Genomic DNA, 13679 nt, shown 5'->3' with positions numbered 1-13679 from the left:
GCTTAAGGGAAGCTCCTCCCACTAGCACCTTAGGACGGCCTTTAGGGGACACGTCAAGCCCTAGCACCCACTCTTTCCCCACTTAAAAGGAAGACACTGGGACCTGGCACTTAGCCTACTCCTGCGTCCTGCTCCGTCCTGAGCCACAGTTTCGCACCTTACTGAGCTCCTTACCTTTCCAGCAGCCTCACCAATAGAAGGGAGGTCAGGGCATCCTAGAAATTGTCTAACAAAATTCTGAGCAATGGGAACACTTTTGTGAATCTGCTTTGGTTTTGAGGACAAATGTCAAGACTTTTTCTGAAGGAAGAGGAAGACCAGTGGGCAAAGAGCAGGTTGTTACACATGCAGACTTTCAGGGTGAGATCGGGGCATTCAGTTTGGGAGCCTATCAGCTTCCCCCTGAGACTGTTTCCTCCCCAGTTCCCGATGTCCATGTGGATCTATGGAGAGATTCACTATCAGCACTGGCATTTATTTTTCAAAAAAAAAAAAAAAAAAAAACCAAAGAATATCCACAAGAAAAGCCACAAGGAGCCAAGGGGATGGATGATCTCCTACCCAGCTAGGGCCAGTGGAAGAACCTGGCAGTGGGGCTCTGCTGACCTTGACTCAGAAAATAAGTGGACCCAGAGCTGGGCATTGTGGTGCACACCTGCAATTTCAGCACTCAGGAGGCAGAGACAGGAAGATGGCTGTGAGTTTTAGGCCAACCAGGGATACACGGTGAGTTCAAAGATAAACTACATAGAGAGAATCTGTCTCAAAAAAATGAAGAGAAAGAAAGAAAGAAAGAAAGAAAGAAAGAAAGAAAGAAAGAAAGAAAGAGAGAGAAAGAAAGAAAGAGAGAAAGAAAGAAAGAGAGAAAGAGAGAGAGACACATACAGATAGAAAGAGAGAGGCAGAGACAGAGACAGAGACAGACAGAGAAAAATGGACCCAGAGTCATGGAGTGGGGCACAAACCTTAATCCACTGAGCCTCCAGCTTGGCATTTGGAGTAATGTATGTGAGTCCTCCTCACTCTCCAAGGTGAACTATAGATTCAAGGTGATTCCTATCAAAATGCCAACATCATTCTTCACAGAAACAGAAAAAAAAGAAATTCTAAAATTCACATGGGCCATGAAAGACCCGGAAGGGATCAGCATCCAAAGGGATCCTGAGCAGAAAAAAACAAAGCTGGGGCATCACATCCTGACTTCAAAACCGATGACAGCAAGGTTCCGAGACAGCACCACACTGAAATAGAAAGAGATCTGTAGACCAGTAGAGCCAGATCAGGAGACTACTGCCAGTCTTTACAGCCAACAGCTCTTCCACAGGGCAGTGGAGCACGAGGTTGGAGAAAGGCCGGCCCACATAAGCGATGGTGCTGGGAAAACTGGACATCCATGGGCACCAGGACACCAGACTACCACCCATCGCTCACCTCTCCGTCTCATGCAATCATCAACGCAAAGTGGATCGAAGGCAAAGGCAAGACCTGAGAATGTGGAACGACCGGAACACAGGCAGGAGCTGCTTCAGGACGATGAACTTTGTGGATACGACCCCAAAGGCACAGGAAACAAAGGCAAAAGTGACCCAATGGGATTGCATCAAATTAAAAAGTTTCTGTATAGCAAAGGAAACCATACACAAATGTAGTTGTTAATAGCATTCTTCTGTTTGGATATACCAATATATCACCTTATTCAATCTTCTAATAATAGATGCCACCAATTTTTCACTACAACATATAATTCTGTCCTCTGCAGGGCCTCCCTTTACAATGCTGTCCAGAATCTAATAACACATCTCTGTTGATTTCCCATTATTCCTAAGGATAAACTCTAAATGGCATTCTATATAGGCACATTGATAAGGCTATGTTATAAAGTCTGTACTGCTGAATTTCTCTTCATACAGACCCAACCAGGGACACAGAAGGATGTCTGTTCTCTCCACCAAATGGGATTTGTCAATTCAAGTAAACATGCTTTCCAGGGGCTTTGACATTCTAATTATTCTTTTAAGAAATTATCCTGAAGAGTTGGACATGGTGGTACACATCTGTTATCCAAGCACTCCAGGAGGCTGAGATGGGAAAATCACAAGTTCAAGTCCAACCAGGGCAACTTAGCAAGTAACTTAGCAACTTAGTAAGACCCTGTCTCAAAGTAAAAAAGAAAAATGGTTGGGAATGTAGCATCAGTGCAAAGGCCCTGGGTCCGATCCCTACTACTAAATACACAACAAACTGTGAAGAAACGCTCACATAAGTTTGCAAAGCTGCGTCAATAAAGGCCCACAGAGGCACGGGGGTGACAGGCCAGCCAAACCCCACCAGATCCCCTTCTGCTACCAATCCCAACACGGCTCTATCACAGACACACATGCCTCAGATTGGCACCCAGGATCCTAAGTAAAGGAGTCCCCCAAAGAAAGAGGAGTGACACAAAGGACCAAAAGGATGCCAGAACTTTGGGGGACCCTCTTCCAGTCCTTTCCTCCCTCCCCGCCCACCCTGTGTCTTTCTGAGTCCGCAGGTGCTGGCCCTGCCTTCTCTATGCTCAGGCGGTGGCACTTTGTCACCACATAACTTTCTTGAGACGAGCAAGGAAATTCTCCATTTCATGCTTAAGCACTTTCCCCAAGAGTGGGGAAGTTAAATACCTTTATGAAGTGGGTCCTCAAGTCACAAAAACACTTTCTTCTCTCTCTTGTGTTTTTCTTTTCCCCATCATGTCAAACCCTCGCCTTTGTCCCTACAGGTGCAAGAAGGCGTGGGGACGCTTGATTCCAGGGTTAAGACTGCTTTTCTGGATGGGAAAAGTGGGACCTGTTCAGAGAAACCACCAGTGAGCAATCCAAGTTTACATCAGAAGAGGAGCCTGAGATCCCAGGATTTGACTTGATCTTCTAGAGGTGACACAGCTGGGGAAGGATGCACACAGGACAGGGGCCTCAGCTGGCTGACTGTGGACTCTGCTCCCACCAGGAATGCTGGCTCTCAAGAAAGGGGCACTCTGAGCTGCAGCCACTCTCCCCCAAGTCTCCCATCCGGGGAGGCGGGCTGGCTGGAAAGCTCAAGGACTAAGTCCAACAGGGATTTTCTATTTGTACCTAGGCATGAGCTTCAGGCCCCAGCCCTGCTGACCAGTAACCATGCTATAGGAAACTGAATCTCAGAATAATCTCAGATGCATCTCTGGATCATCTGCAGAACCCTTTGCAGGGATAGTCCTCAGGACAGGCTACAGCAGGTCCTGGGCAGGTGGACAGGCCATTGGGGGTGGAGGACACAGCTATGTACTCTGATGCTTGGCTTCTTTGGTCGCATGTCTTGGCCGAGCTTCCCTGTCTTGGTTCAGGATGGTCTGCAAACTCAGAATCCTGCCACGCTACCACACCCATGAGTGACCACTCCCATCCAATCCTCTCACAGATGTGCCAGAAGCCCAGAGGACTGACCGGGCTGAAAGCGGAGGATGGAGGCTGGGGAAGGATGGCAGGAAGAGAGAAAGCTCTGTCCAAAGATCTGGAGCTGGAGACCACTCTGGCCTGGGAAGCGATCTGTGGGGTGGAAGCGGGAAGGGCTGGGTCTCAGCCCATGTGGGCAGCTATAACAAAATGCCACCAAAGGACAAGTCCCAAACCGAGACACACTGCTCACGGGGTCAAGGCACCAGCAGATTCACTGCCCTGCAAGAGCAGCTGTGGTTCAGAGGGCACCTTCCTACTGTGTCTCCTCAAGGTGAAGAGAACAAAGAGTGTCCCTTGAGCCTGCTGTGTAAGGGTGTTAATTCTACTTCTGGGGGTTCTGCCTTTGTCTGTCATCACCCTGGGTGTTAGGACTCTAGTAGGTGAAGTGGGAGGATGCGTCTGTCCGTTATGGGCTGGTGGAAGGCAGAGTTTGAAGGACATTTGTACCATGTTCAGGAGTTTAAGCTCTAGTCCCTGAGGACCAGCATAAGCCAGCAAGTACACAGCCCACTCACCATTTGAGGAGATGGCTCAGGCCAGGGAAAGGCCTGGCAATGACCGAACTGTAACACAGCTAGTCAGTGTCCAGGCAGAGGCAGGGGATGGGAGGGCAGGGGGCTCAGAGCTCCTCTTGACTTGTCAGATCTCAGCATCTTACCAGTCTGTATGGTTAACAGTGTGGTGCTGAAAGCTTCTGTAAGTGATTTCTCTATGTCCTGAAAGTTTACTGCCTGAGGGTAAATCCCTAGACTAGGTATAATAGTCAAAATTACGTATACTTTTAAGACTAAAAGCTGCAATTCCCAGGGCCTCATCTTTGAGCCCTTTCACCCTCTTCCTGGTAGTGGACACCAGACTCCTCCCAAATCAGGGCTTTCTCATTTTCCAAAACCTTTTGTGGCTTTAACTTGTGTTTCCTTAGTTAGAAAACTCAATGGTTTTTTCCATACATTTTGGGCCATTGTAACTTCCTTTGTTTACTATTCCTATCCTTTGTTTGTTTTTGAGTTTTAATTTTTTGTTATAAGGAGTGGTTCTCATTGGTACAAACATTTGTCAATTCAGTTTCAAGTTCTTTCCCAGTGAAAGAGTTCTGTGTTTTGTTTTGCTTTTTTCCAAGTAGCATTTCTCTTTTCTTTTGTTTCTTTAAATTGGGGATGGGCTTGAAACAGGGTCTCCTACATAGATCAGTTTGGCCTTGAACTTACTATGTAGCCTAGAACTTGAGTGATCCTCCTGCCTCAGCCTGCTGAGTGCCAGGGTTACAGGTGTGCACACCCAGCACTGTAAATTTCTCTCCCTCAGTGTGGAATTAATACCGCGTGTTCAGTCCTCTAGTTAGAAGCAGGGGCTGGCAGCCAGGCAAGCTTTACTGTCAAGTCGGGGCAACAGTGAGTCCCCACAGTGCAAAGGACTTCATGGTCTGTCAATCTCACTTCAAGGAGAGGAAGGGGGTACAGAGGAAAGGAGGTGCCACATACAGAGTGCCTGCCGGAAGGCAGCCAGGCCAGGTTGCTCCTTACAGGTGTCTCGCTGTTGTCACAGGGTGCTCCAAGCAGCACAACAGTCAGGCTTGGCAAGATGTGTCCATGAGGGACAAAAGGGCAGCCTGGTGTCTGGAAGTGGGGTGCTGAGGCTGAGGTGGGGCTGTCTAGAGAAGCCTGAGGGAAGGCAGCCAGCTCCCCACGCAGCCACTACACGGGCCACTTAAGGGATCCCTCTGGGTAGCGCTGCTCTATCAAACGAACCCTGTGGCTGGAAGTCAGGGTATCGAGTGCCAAGCAGTTGTCACTGTGATGGGCTCACCTTTCTTGTCTGCTCTGCAAAAATCTGTCTTACCCTGATATCCTCAAGATCCCTGGGACAGTCTCTGAGGGCTGAAGACCTGATGTTTTAATCTGGAGTCCGTGGGCACTAGTGAATGAGCCCCTGTGAAAGTCACGATGGACTGGAGACCCTGAGTGATCAGGGCCCTTGCAGTGCCAAGTGCCTCCTCCCACCCTCCCTCTCCTCCCTGGCACAGCAGGAGCCAGAACCAGCTGAGCTTGGTCCCACTCAGTCCGGCTGTGTGACAGCCCCTCTAACCTTCTTTCTCCCCTGTAGAAGTTGATTCTGGGGACACATTGCTCTTCAAGGGCCACTCCAGCTAATACTCTGTAACCTTAGCATGTGAGATCAGGCCTCCCTGGGTATCTCAAATATATCTGAGCTTTCTGTACACCCAGCAGCCCCAACAGCAGACAGGGAATGCACATGGTCCAAAGCACCAACTCAGCCCCAGCCCCTCCTCGCCTGACTGCTCTTTAGGCCACCTGCCCTGTAAAAGTGCAACTGTGACCACACTGCCTTGGGAGCCAGGCTTCTGACCAGTCTCCATTAACTGTTGACTCATCAGCTCCCAGCTATGCAGATGCTGGTGGGGACGCCCGGATTCTTTCCAGCTCCTAATGGAAGTTTAGAGAGAGTCACATGAGATTTTCATGAATAACAGCACAGTCATCACCACAACCCCTCTCTTGTGTGGGTGTTGGCTCAGGGCTTGGAGAAAAGATCAGGAGTCTCCAGCTCTAAAACGTGTGGCCAGCCTATCACAGGCCTGGGAGCACTGCAGCAAGCATCTGCAGCCCAGGCCCCGCCCGGATGTGTATTCAACATAGATGAAGCACATCTCTGCTCATGGACGTGCCAACGAGTGGGGAGAAGGCTTCTGCTCTCCCTGCTGCCTGCAGCTCACAGCGGCCCCTGTACCCCTCCAGAGGGGCAGTGGTATCGGCAGTTTCCTCCCCAAAGGCTCTCACCCTCTTTGTGTCCTGCCTCACAGGAGTCTGTCATCAGCAGGGGAAATGGAGACAGAAAGTCCACACAGCTGCCTGTCTGCCTCCTGAGTAATGTGATCTTCCTCACTGGGCATTTCTGGCCTCCTCTTCTGCTCCTCGGACACCACATCTTACAAATCTCTGAGCCCCACCCCCTCCATGATGGTCACCAGAGGCCTGGGGGTGAGCAGAGAGCTCCAGGGTTACTGGATTGCAAGGGTCAAGCTTCCAGCTTGAGATAGGATGAATGTCCTATGCCAAGAATTCACCAAACCTCCTCATGTGGCTTTCTTCCTTCCCAGAAATGGCATTTCTGTTTGGGAAATTTTCAGCTGGGCCTCAGTTTCCCTTAGTGTCCCTCTGAGCTACAGGTGCTGGAGGCTGAGGGGCCCTCACCACTGTGTTCATGGTGCTTCCTGACGCAAGCAGAGGAGCAGCCAAGCAGGCCTGGGGTCTGCACAGTGCTGAGGGAGCCACTCACCCTGCCCACCGCCAGCCTCGTTTCCACACCCATCACCTGATTCCAGGATGGACTGATGGGATAGGGGCAGCAGCTGTACTCCGAGAGAACAGAGACAGAGAAACATGGGAAGGAGAAGTGAGGTGCCTCTCCCTTGTGCTAGTGTCGGCTCATTTCCTAATACCCCTGACACTCGATGTCATGTTAATGTGACTTTTTTCTCCTATTGGGCCAATAACAAATCCTTTTAACAGTCAGTTTGTTGGTTTATGGTGCTGTGTAGTTGCACCCTTTGTGGACTTCACGAGTGACGGTGAACCTTTTAGAGCTTTTAATGATACAAACAGTCCATGTGGCACATGTGCTTAGGTTCACCACCCCTAGATCAGGTAGATTTCAGTCTCGGCAAGGGGCTATGGCCCTAGGACCCTGTGTTCCCAGGAAAGTGGTCTTGTTCCCTGAATGGGCCAGTCTGATGACAGTCCTGTGTAATCCCCAGGGGTTCCAGCTCAGCTCTGAAGAGATGGTATAGAGGGACCCAGTGGAAGTAGATAAGGCAGTAGAGGAAGTGGAGGGCAAAGCCAGTCAAAGCCATCCCTCCCCCTACTACCTGGCATCAGCACCTCCAAAGATGCAACCTTTGGGCATGGAGTCACTCAAATCAACCAGCCACCTGGGGAGGATCCTGAGGTAGGTGACCAAACATGTCCGTATGTGCTGCATGGTGATGGGGGAGGGGGCTCCAGCCCCCAGCTGCTGGTGTCTGGAGACATTTCATCTGGACAAAGCCGAGGGTCTGCAGTCATAGGGCTGAGGTGTTAGATGCCCCATGAGGAACAAGGTGACCCAACAGCTAGGATCACACACCAGAGTCTCACACAGCCCTGATCTCCCCTCTCCTGCCACCTCACTCTGGATCCTCCCCACCAGAGCCACACCAGGCCTACACACAATTCACACACAAACACATGCATATCTACACACTCACACGCACATGCATCCCTCAGTGGGGCCCCCGTTGCACACCAGCCTGGGACACGTGCCCTTTGTGGTTCATTCTCTACCTCACGCCCTCTCTGAGCTGCTCTCCTGCTCTGGGGACCCTCAACTTCAAGCAGCACCAGAGCCACCTGGGGACATGCAGCGAGCCCCAGGCCCAGCTGACCCTGCTCTCAATGCCATGGGTCTGGGCTGGGCCACATCACAGTGCCTGCCCATCTGCAGGTGACCCTGAGGCCACTGATCTGGGCCCTGGACTCCAAAAGCCATCAGTCCACACTCACCTCCTCTGGAATCGGCCCACACTGCTGCCCTGCCTGGGACAACCTCGTTCTGCTGCACATCTGAGTTCCACCTCCAGGTCCAGTTCACATGTCACCTGCTCACCAAGCAGCCACTGAAACCGGGTGAGCAAAGCATTCCCACAGCTGCCCTTATGGGCAGTTCCCTAAGTCCCAGGTCACCGGTCAGGCACACTCCGGGGAGAAGCCAAAGTGAGTTCAGTCACAGGCAGGACCCAGGAACGCCGACAGGGCTGCTGGACTCCCTGGAGATGGCAAGGTTTCCCAGTCATGGCCACCCAAGACAGCACTACCTGAGGACCTGTGACCTGGGAGAGGCCCCTCCTCCCCACTGCTGTCCCCATGTCCTGCTTTCTCCTTCCCCCACAGAGTCTAGCAAGCAGAGGAAAGGAGCTTGGGAGTCATTCATCTCTGCCAGCTTCTGGGAGCCTTGAGCAGGCAGAGGAAACACAGACCACAAAATATCTTTGCAAGGGAAGTATAGCGGGCTCACATCCACATAATTCTTGTAAATAAGTAAGAAAAACAGGTAGCGCTGGAGAGAGAAGTGGTCTTTTGTTCTAGCAACACCAGCAGCCATGCTGGGAACAGTGTTCAGCTCTTCCCATGATCTCTTTAATCTTCCCTCAAGCAGGCTAATAGATGTTGGCAAACTGTCATTATTTCTATCTCTACAGTGTTTAAAACCAAACTCTCGGGAAGTTACATAGAACTTCCAGGTCTCATGACTGGAATTAAAATTCAGATCTGCTAAGTTAAACTCCAATCTCACTGGAAAAATGTACGGATGGTTAAAAATCTAAACACTCAGCACCAAACAGACCCAAAGTCAATGACTGTATGAGCACTAGGTTACAGGGTAGGAGAACCTTGTTAGCAATGAGTATTTGTAAGCTCCCTGGCTGAGGTGAGGCTGACAGGAGAACTGACCCAGCTGGCGATGGGATGGGCAGGACCAAGGCCCGTGGGCCACCGCATTCCTGTTTGGCACATGGTCCCACAGAGGGCGATGGCTCTGCATTCCTGGTGCAAGTAGGAGGCAGTATGCAGAGACGGGACTCACTGTATTTTGTCACACAGGGTACTGCTCACCTCCTGCACTTCCTCCAGAGGCCTAGAGTCTGGTATGGTGGCCTTGACCTGCTGCATGGGTGCCCAGGACTGGGATGGTGACTTAAGGAAGGCCCAGGTAGACAGGCACAGCCATTTTTTTTGAGCTGTTTCCTCCACCGAAGCTTCCCACTGGGGTTTCACTGCCCTAGCCATGGCTGTCCTAGAAGTGATAGATGTTGACTTCCAGATGTTGATTAGGTGAATCAAGGTGGCAAGGGTGGATGCAGAAGCCACCTTGCTGGCTGAAGGTGTGTGTCCTTTCTCTTATGGGGAACTCTGACCCCTGGGGCTTTCAAATGCCCTCTATCAAGCCTTCCAGGGGCAACACGGGACTAGAGGACATTTGGTCCTCTTTGTCATCTCTATTTAATGGCAGCAGCTAACTCCCCTGCCCCTTCCATGCTGTTCAGTCTTAAGCAAAGCCACTAAATGCTCACCTCCTGTCTCTGTGAACACCAGAACGCACCTCAGACTTGCATCCTAAATTAACATGCATGGAGTGTTATATTTATGCGATCCCAGACAAATCAAGGAAATGCCCTTGATGCCAAACATGCCAAACATATAACAAAGCCTTTCCTTCTCTTTCTCTCTGCTTGCCTCCCACTCTCTAGCAAGCAGGGGAAAGGGCCTCTGTGTGATCTTCATTATGCATTTGGAGGTCCACTGTAATTGGGACATTATCCTCTCCAAATGTCTCTGATAGGGTCAAACGGCCGTGCCTAGCAGTTGGCTCAGGACCTGGTACTGTTTGTGTGCCTTTGGCTCTTCAAGTCAAAATGAGCATGAAAAAGGTCAACGTTGTGAATTGGTTCGGACATCAAGGCAGTCAGTACAGTGCAACTAAAGACACCCACAGCAGGACTTTGAGATCTGCTTCAGAAAGTGGCAGGAATGATGGGGTAAGTGTGTTTGAAGAGGGAGGGTGTTTGGAGGGAGATTAATGGCCATTTACTGCGATAATTTTTTTAAAGGTTAGTGGGGTTTTACATTTATCAAGGGTAGAAAGAGAAATATGCTCTGCAGAGTGAGTGTGGGCTAATTAAAATCAGCAAAAGACTCTGCAGGGTGACAGTGGCTCACTGAGAGAGAAGGCCATGGCAATGAGCTCAGTGGTGGCCATTTTTCATATCCCCCATTCCTCAGGTCAAGGACAAGCCTAGCCTGTCCTATGACAAAACCTCCTTGATTTGTCACTAGATGAGCTGAAGACACTATTTTCTGAGTGAGCCCAGGTGCAGAGCCTTGAGAAAGGAAACATTCAGCTCATATTTTCTGGAGTTCTGTGATTGACAGGTCTTGCCCACTTGCCCAGCCAGTTTGCCACAACGTAATCTGACTCATTTATAATTGAGAGACACAAATTCCTATAATTCTTTATGGGGAACTTATGGGAAACTGAGGATGTGGAGATCCCTGACTTCACACAGCTACTTCTGGTTGAAAGGAGCCATAGGCTCTGTCTACTGGGAATTATATTCTCTCCAGCTACCTTGGGCTGTTGTGGTTCATTAGCTGAGTTGAAAAGAAAACATGTCAGAAAACAATGAGAAAGAATATCCATATGTGAAGAATTGTCAAGCTGCCAGTTAGATGGGAGAAAACTTGGTGAATTTGTCAGAATTTTGCTATGAGGTTGGGGATATAGAGCACAAATACTGACAGGAGCAGGTCAGACTTCCACGCTTCCCTTGGAGAAGAAAATATGGCAAAAAAGGGATATTAGAAAAATCATCAAGACCCTGAGAACCACAGTCCTAGGAAGATTACCCACATCGTTGATCTAAGTAAGAACAGGTATCATAATACAGATACCCATTGGCGAATTAGGGATCATTATTAACTCTCCTTATCCACACTCAGAGAACTGGATCCTTGCTTATGAAGGGAAGCTTCGGGTGTTCCAGAGGCTCACAGGAAGAGCTTAGTCCTGTGAAAATTGGAGTGCTCACTTCACCTGTAGGATTTCTATAGCTTTGCACTGTATCCCTTGAGGAAGGACCAGACTAATTCCTCAGAACTGGAAATAATCTGGGGTCTTGAAGGACTGTGTGTCTCTCTTTCTGTATTGTGTATCAGCCTTTTGATTTCTCAAGGAAACTTCAGCAGTGTCTCGCTGGTTTCCCTCGCAATGATGAAAGCAATCAGCTTGAGAATACTGACTGCTTCTAGGAGTTGTAGAATTTCCTGATTGTTCTTTATAGATGATTGTTTACTAGTTAGCAAGTCTCTTTCTTTCCAGTTTGCTGCATGGGCATGTAGCACCAGGAAGACGTATCTGGAGTCTGAATGACTATGTAGCTTTTTGCTTTGTCCTAATATCAATGCTTAAGTAAGGGTTATGAACTGTGCTCTCTGAGCAGAGTCCTTGGGGAAAGGGATGTGGCCTCAGTAACCTGCTGTGAACTGCATAACTTGCTTTTTTTCCAGACAAAGCTACTTCCAAGGTGAGCCATACCCTCTCAGAAAGGCAAGTCACTGACGCCCCGCCTCCTTGCATAAGACTGGGAAATGCCCTGTTCACAGGAGCGGCTACCCTCTGAGCCTGTGGAAATCTGTGAAGTAGGATTAAGGAGGAGTGAAAGTCTTGGTGATAGTCTCAGGGTGTCTAGAAGCATAGCCTAGTGCAATCCTAACAGGTAAAATCTGTTTTGGCCTTTGTCAGAGTTGGAGAGAAAGAAGGAGGAGATCTAACTCAAGTCCCACACTTTCCCTGAAAATGGAAATTTTCTGGTGTCCATGAGGTCAGTTGGAAAGAAAAATGGTGAACAAGCATGGCAGAACCACGTGACTAACAGGATGAAACCAAAATGGCAGCCACACATGTAAGAAAAGTACACTGGAATGAAACAAAACCCTGAGAAAGCAGCTCACTAAGTTTACCAAGCTGTGAAGATCAATCTAGGAGAAACATACAGATGAGACCTTGAGCACAAGCAGGCTCCCAAACGGGTGAGAAAACTGACTAATGTATAGGGGGAAACAAAACCATGAGGGCCAAAAAAGGCATACATAACTCCAGGGCAAGCAGATGGAACCTGAATGATCTCTTCTGTGACTGGGTTAATAACAGGCATCCTGGCAGCTTTTAACTAACTTGTACCAGAATGAGTGACTAAAACTAGGAAACAGAAGAAAGGGAAGATAAACTTGAGGTGAAACTCTCTTATTGGTTAGGAGAAACACAGAGGCCACGTGGTTTCCTCACATCCCACAAGGTGTGACCGCTAGGAAACCATTGCTGGAGCCATGAGAGAACCGCCCGAGTTCCCGGCTTCCATTAACTTTCAACACCCCCCAGTTCCCTGACTCTCTGCAACAAAAAAGATTTGACTCTCCCAACAGAGGAAAGTCCAAGTGGGAAAGAAGGGACAAGAAGGGGTTTGGGGCTTTCCTGGAGGAGTTAAAGAGGGAAGAAAATAAAACTAAACCAGGCCTTCTCAGCTTGTGTCAACAGATTTCAGAGAGAGAAAGAAACAAAACCATGCCCAAAGAGTCTTACTTCTTCCTCGCTGACTTTGCCAAAATGTCACCAGGTCTGGGGTACTAGGGTCTCCTAGAGATTCTTTCTAGCTTCTTCTTGTCCTGAACAAAGGATTGGACAAAACAAGTGCAAAAGGTTGCAGTGTTTTACATTTATTACGGGCAGGGAAAGAAACATGCTCTGCAGAGTGAGTGTGGGCCAATTAAAAGTCCACTCTGCTGGGTAAGAGCTAAGGCCATGGTCACAGTTCCACCCTGGGCTGCAGCCTGGGCCTGCCTATCAGTCAGCACACCGCGTTGCCCCATGTGCATCAGGACAGAGAGCTAAAGTCAGACAGCAAGGCTTCAGGACGGGGGGGGGGGGGACAGCCTTTCTGCCCACCAGATCAAGCAGTGCTGGTGGAGGCTGCCCTGCATGCTAGAAGACATTGCTGCCCCTCTGTGCCGGGTGTTTCCAGATCCTTTGGAGGAATACCAGTCCACTGGAGAGCCTGCAGTTCAGGACTTCAGCAAAGGACCTGTCTGTAAAGCTAGGACTACTTCAGAGCCAGTAGAGCAGCTGGGGTTGAGCAGAAATGGAAGAATCTCAAGCCAGGTGCTCCCAGTGGGGTACGGGGTGTGGTACCGGGGAGGGCGCTGCAGGTCACCTTGAGGCCAAGTCTGCAGAGCTCTCATTGGAGTGGACTACCAGGGACGCATCCAGAGCTGAGCTAATGGCCCATGGGAAACCACAGGTCCGTGGTGCTGACCCAGAAACCGAGCGCAGTAAACTGTCCCTGAGCCCACCCGATCCCTCCCTCCCTCTTCTCTCAATCCCATGGTGCCTTCCTGAGGCCAGGTATGGCTGAGGCCCTAACTCCACCCACAGGAGCAGCACTCACTTGAGCTCTCCAGGCTGCAGCTATACTTCAGCTGTGACATCCTTTCTCTCTCTGCACAGCAGGGGGAAGCTGACCCATGTAGGCATATGGTTCCTTACTGTTGGGACAGATGCTCTCCCACCCTTCCCTCCATCCAGCCTGGGGGAGAAAAAGTGCCC

Source organism: Cavia porcellus, unplaced genomic scaffold (assembly GCF_034190915.1).
Source record: "Cavia porcellus strain 051 isolate PalLab524CR breed Dunkin Hartley unplaced genomic scaffold, mCavPor4.1 scaffold_6, whole genome shotgun sequence".
NCBI classification, from domain to species: domain Eukaryota; kingdom Metazoa; phylum Chordata; class Mammalia; order Rodentia; family Caviidae; genus Cavia; species Cavia porcellus.
Note: the sequence above shows the minus strand (reverse complement) of the source record.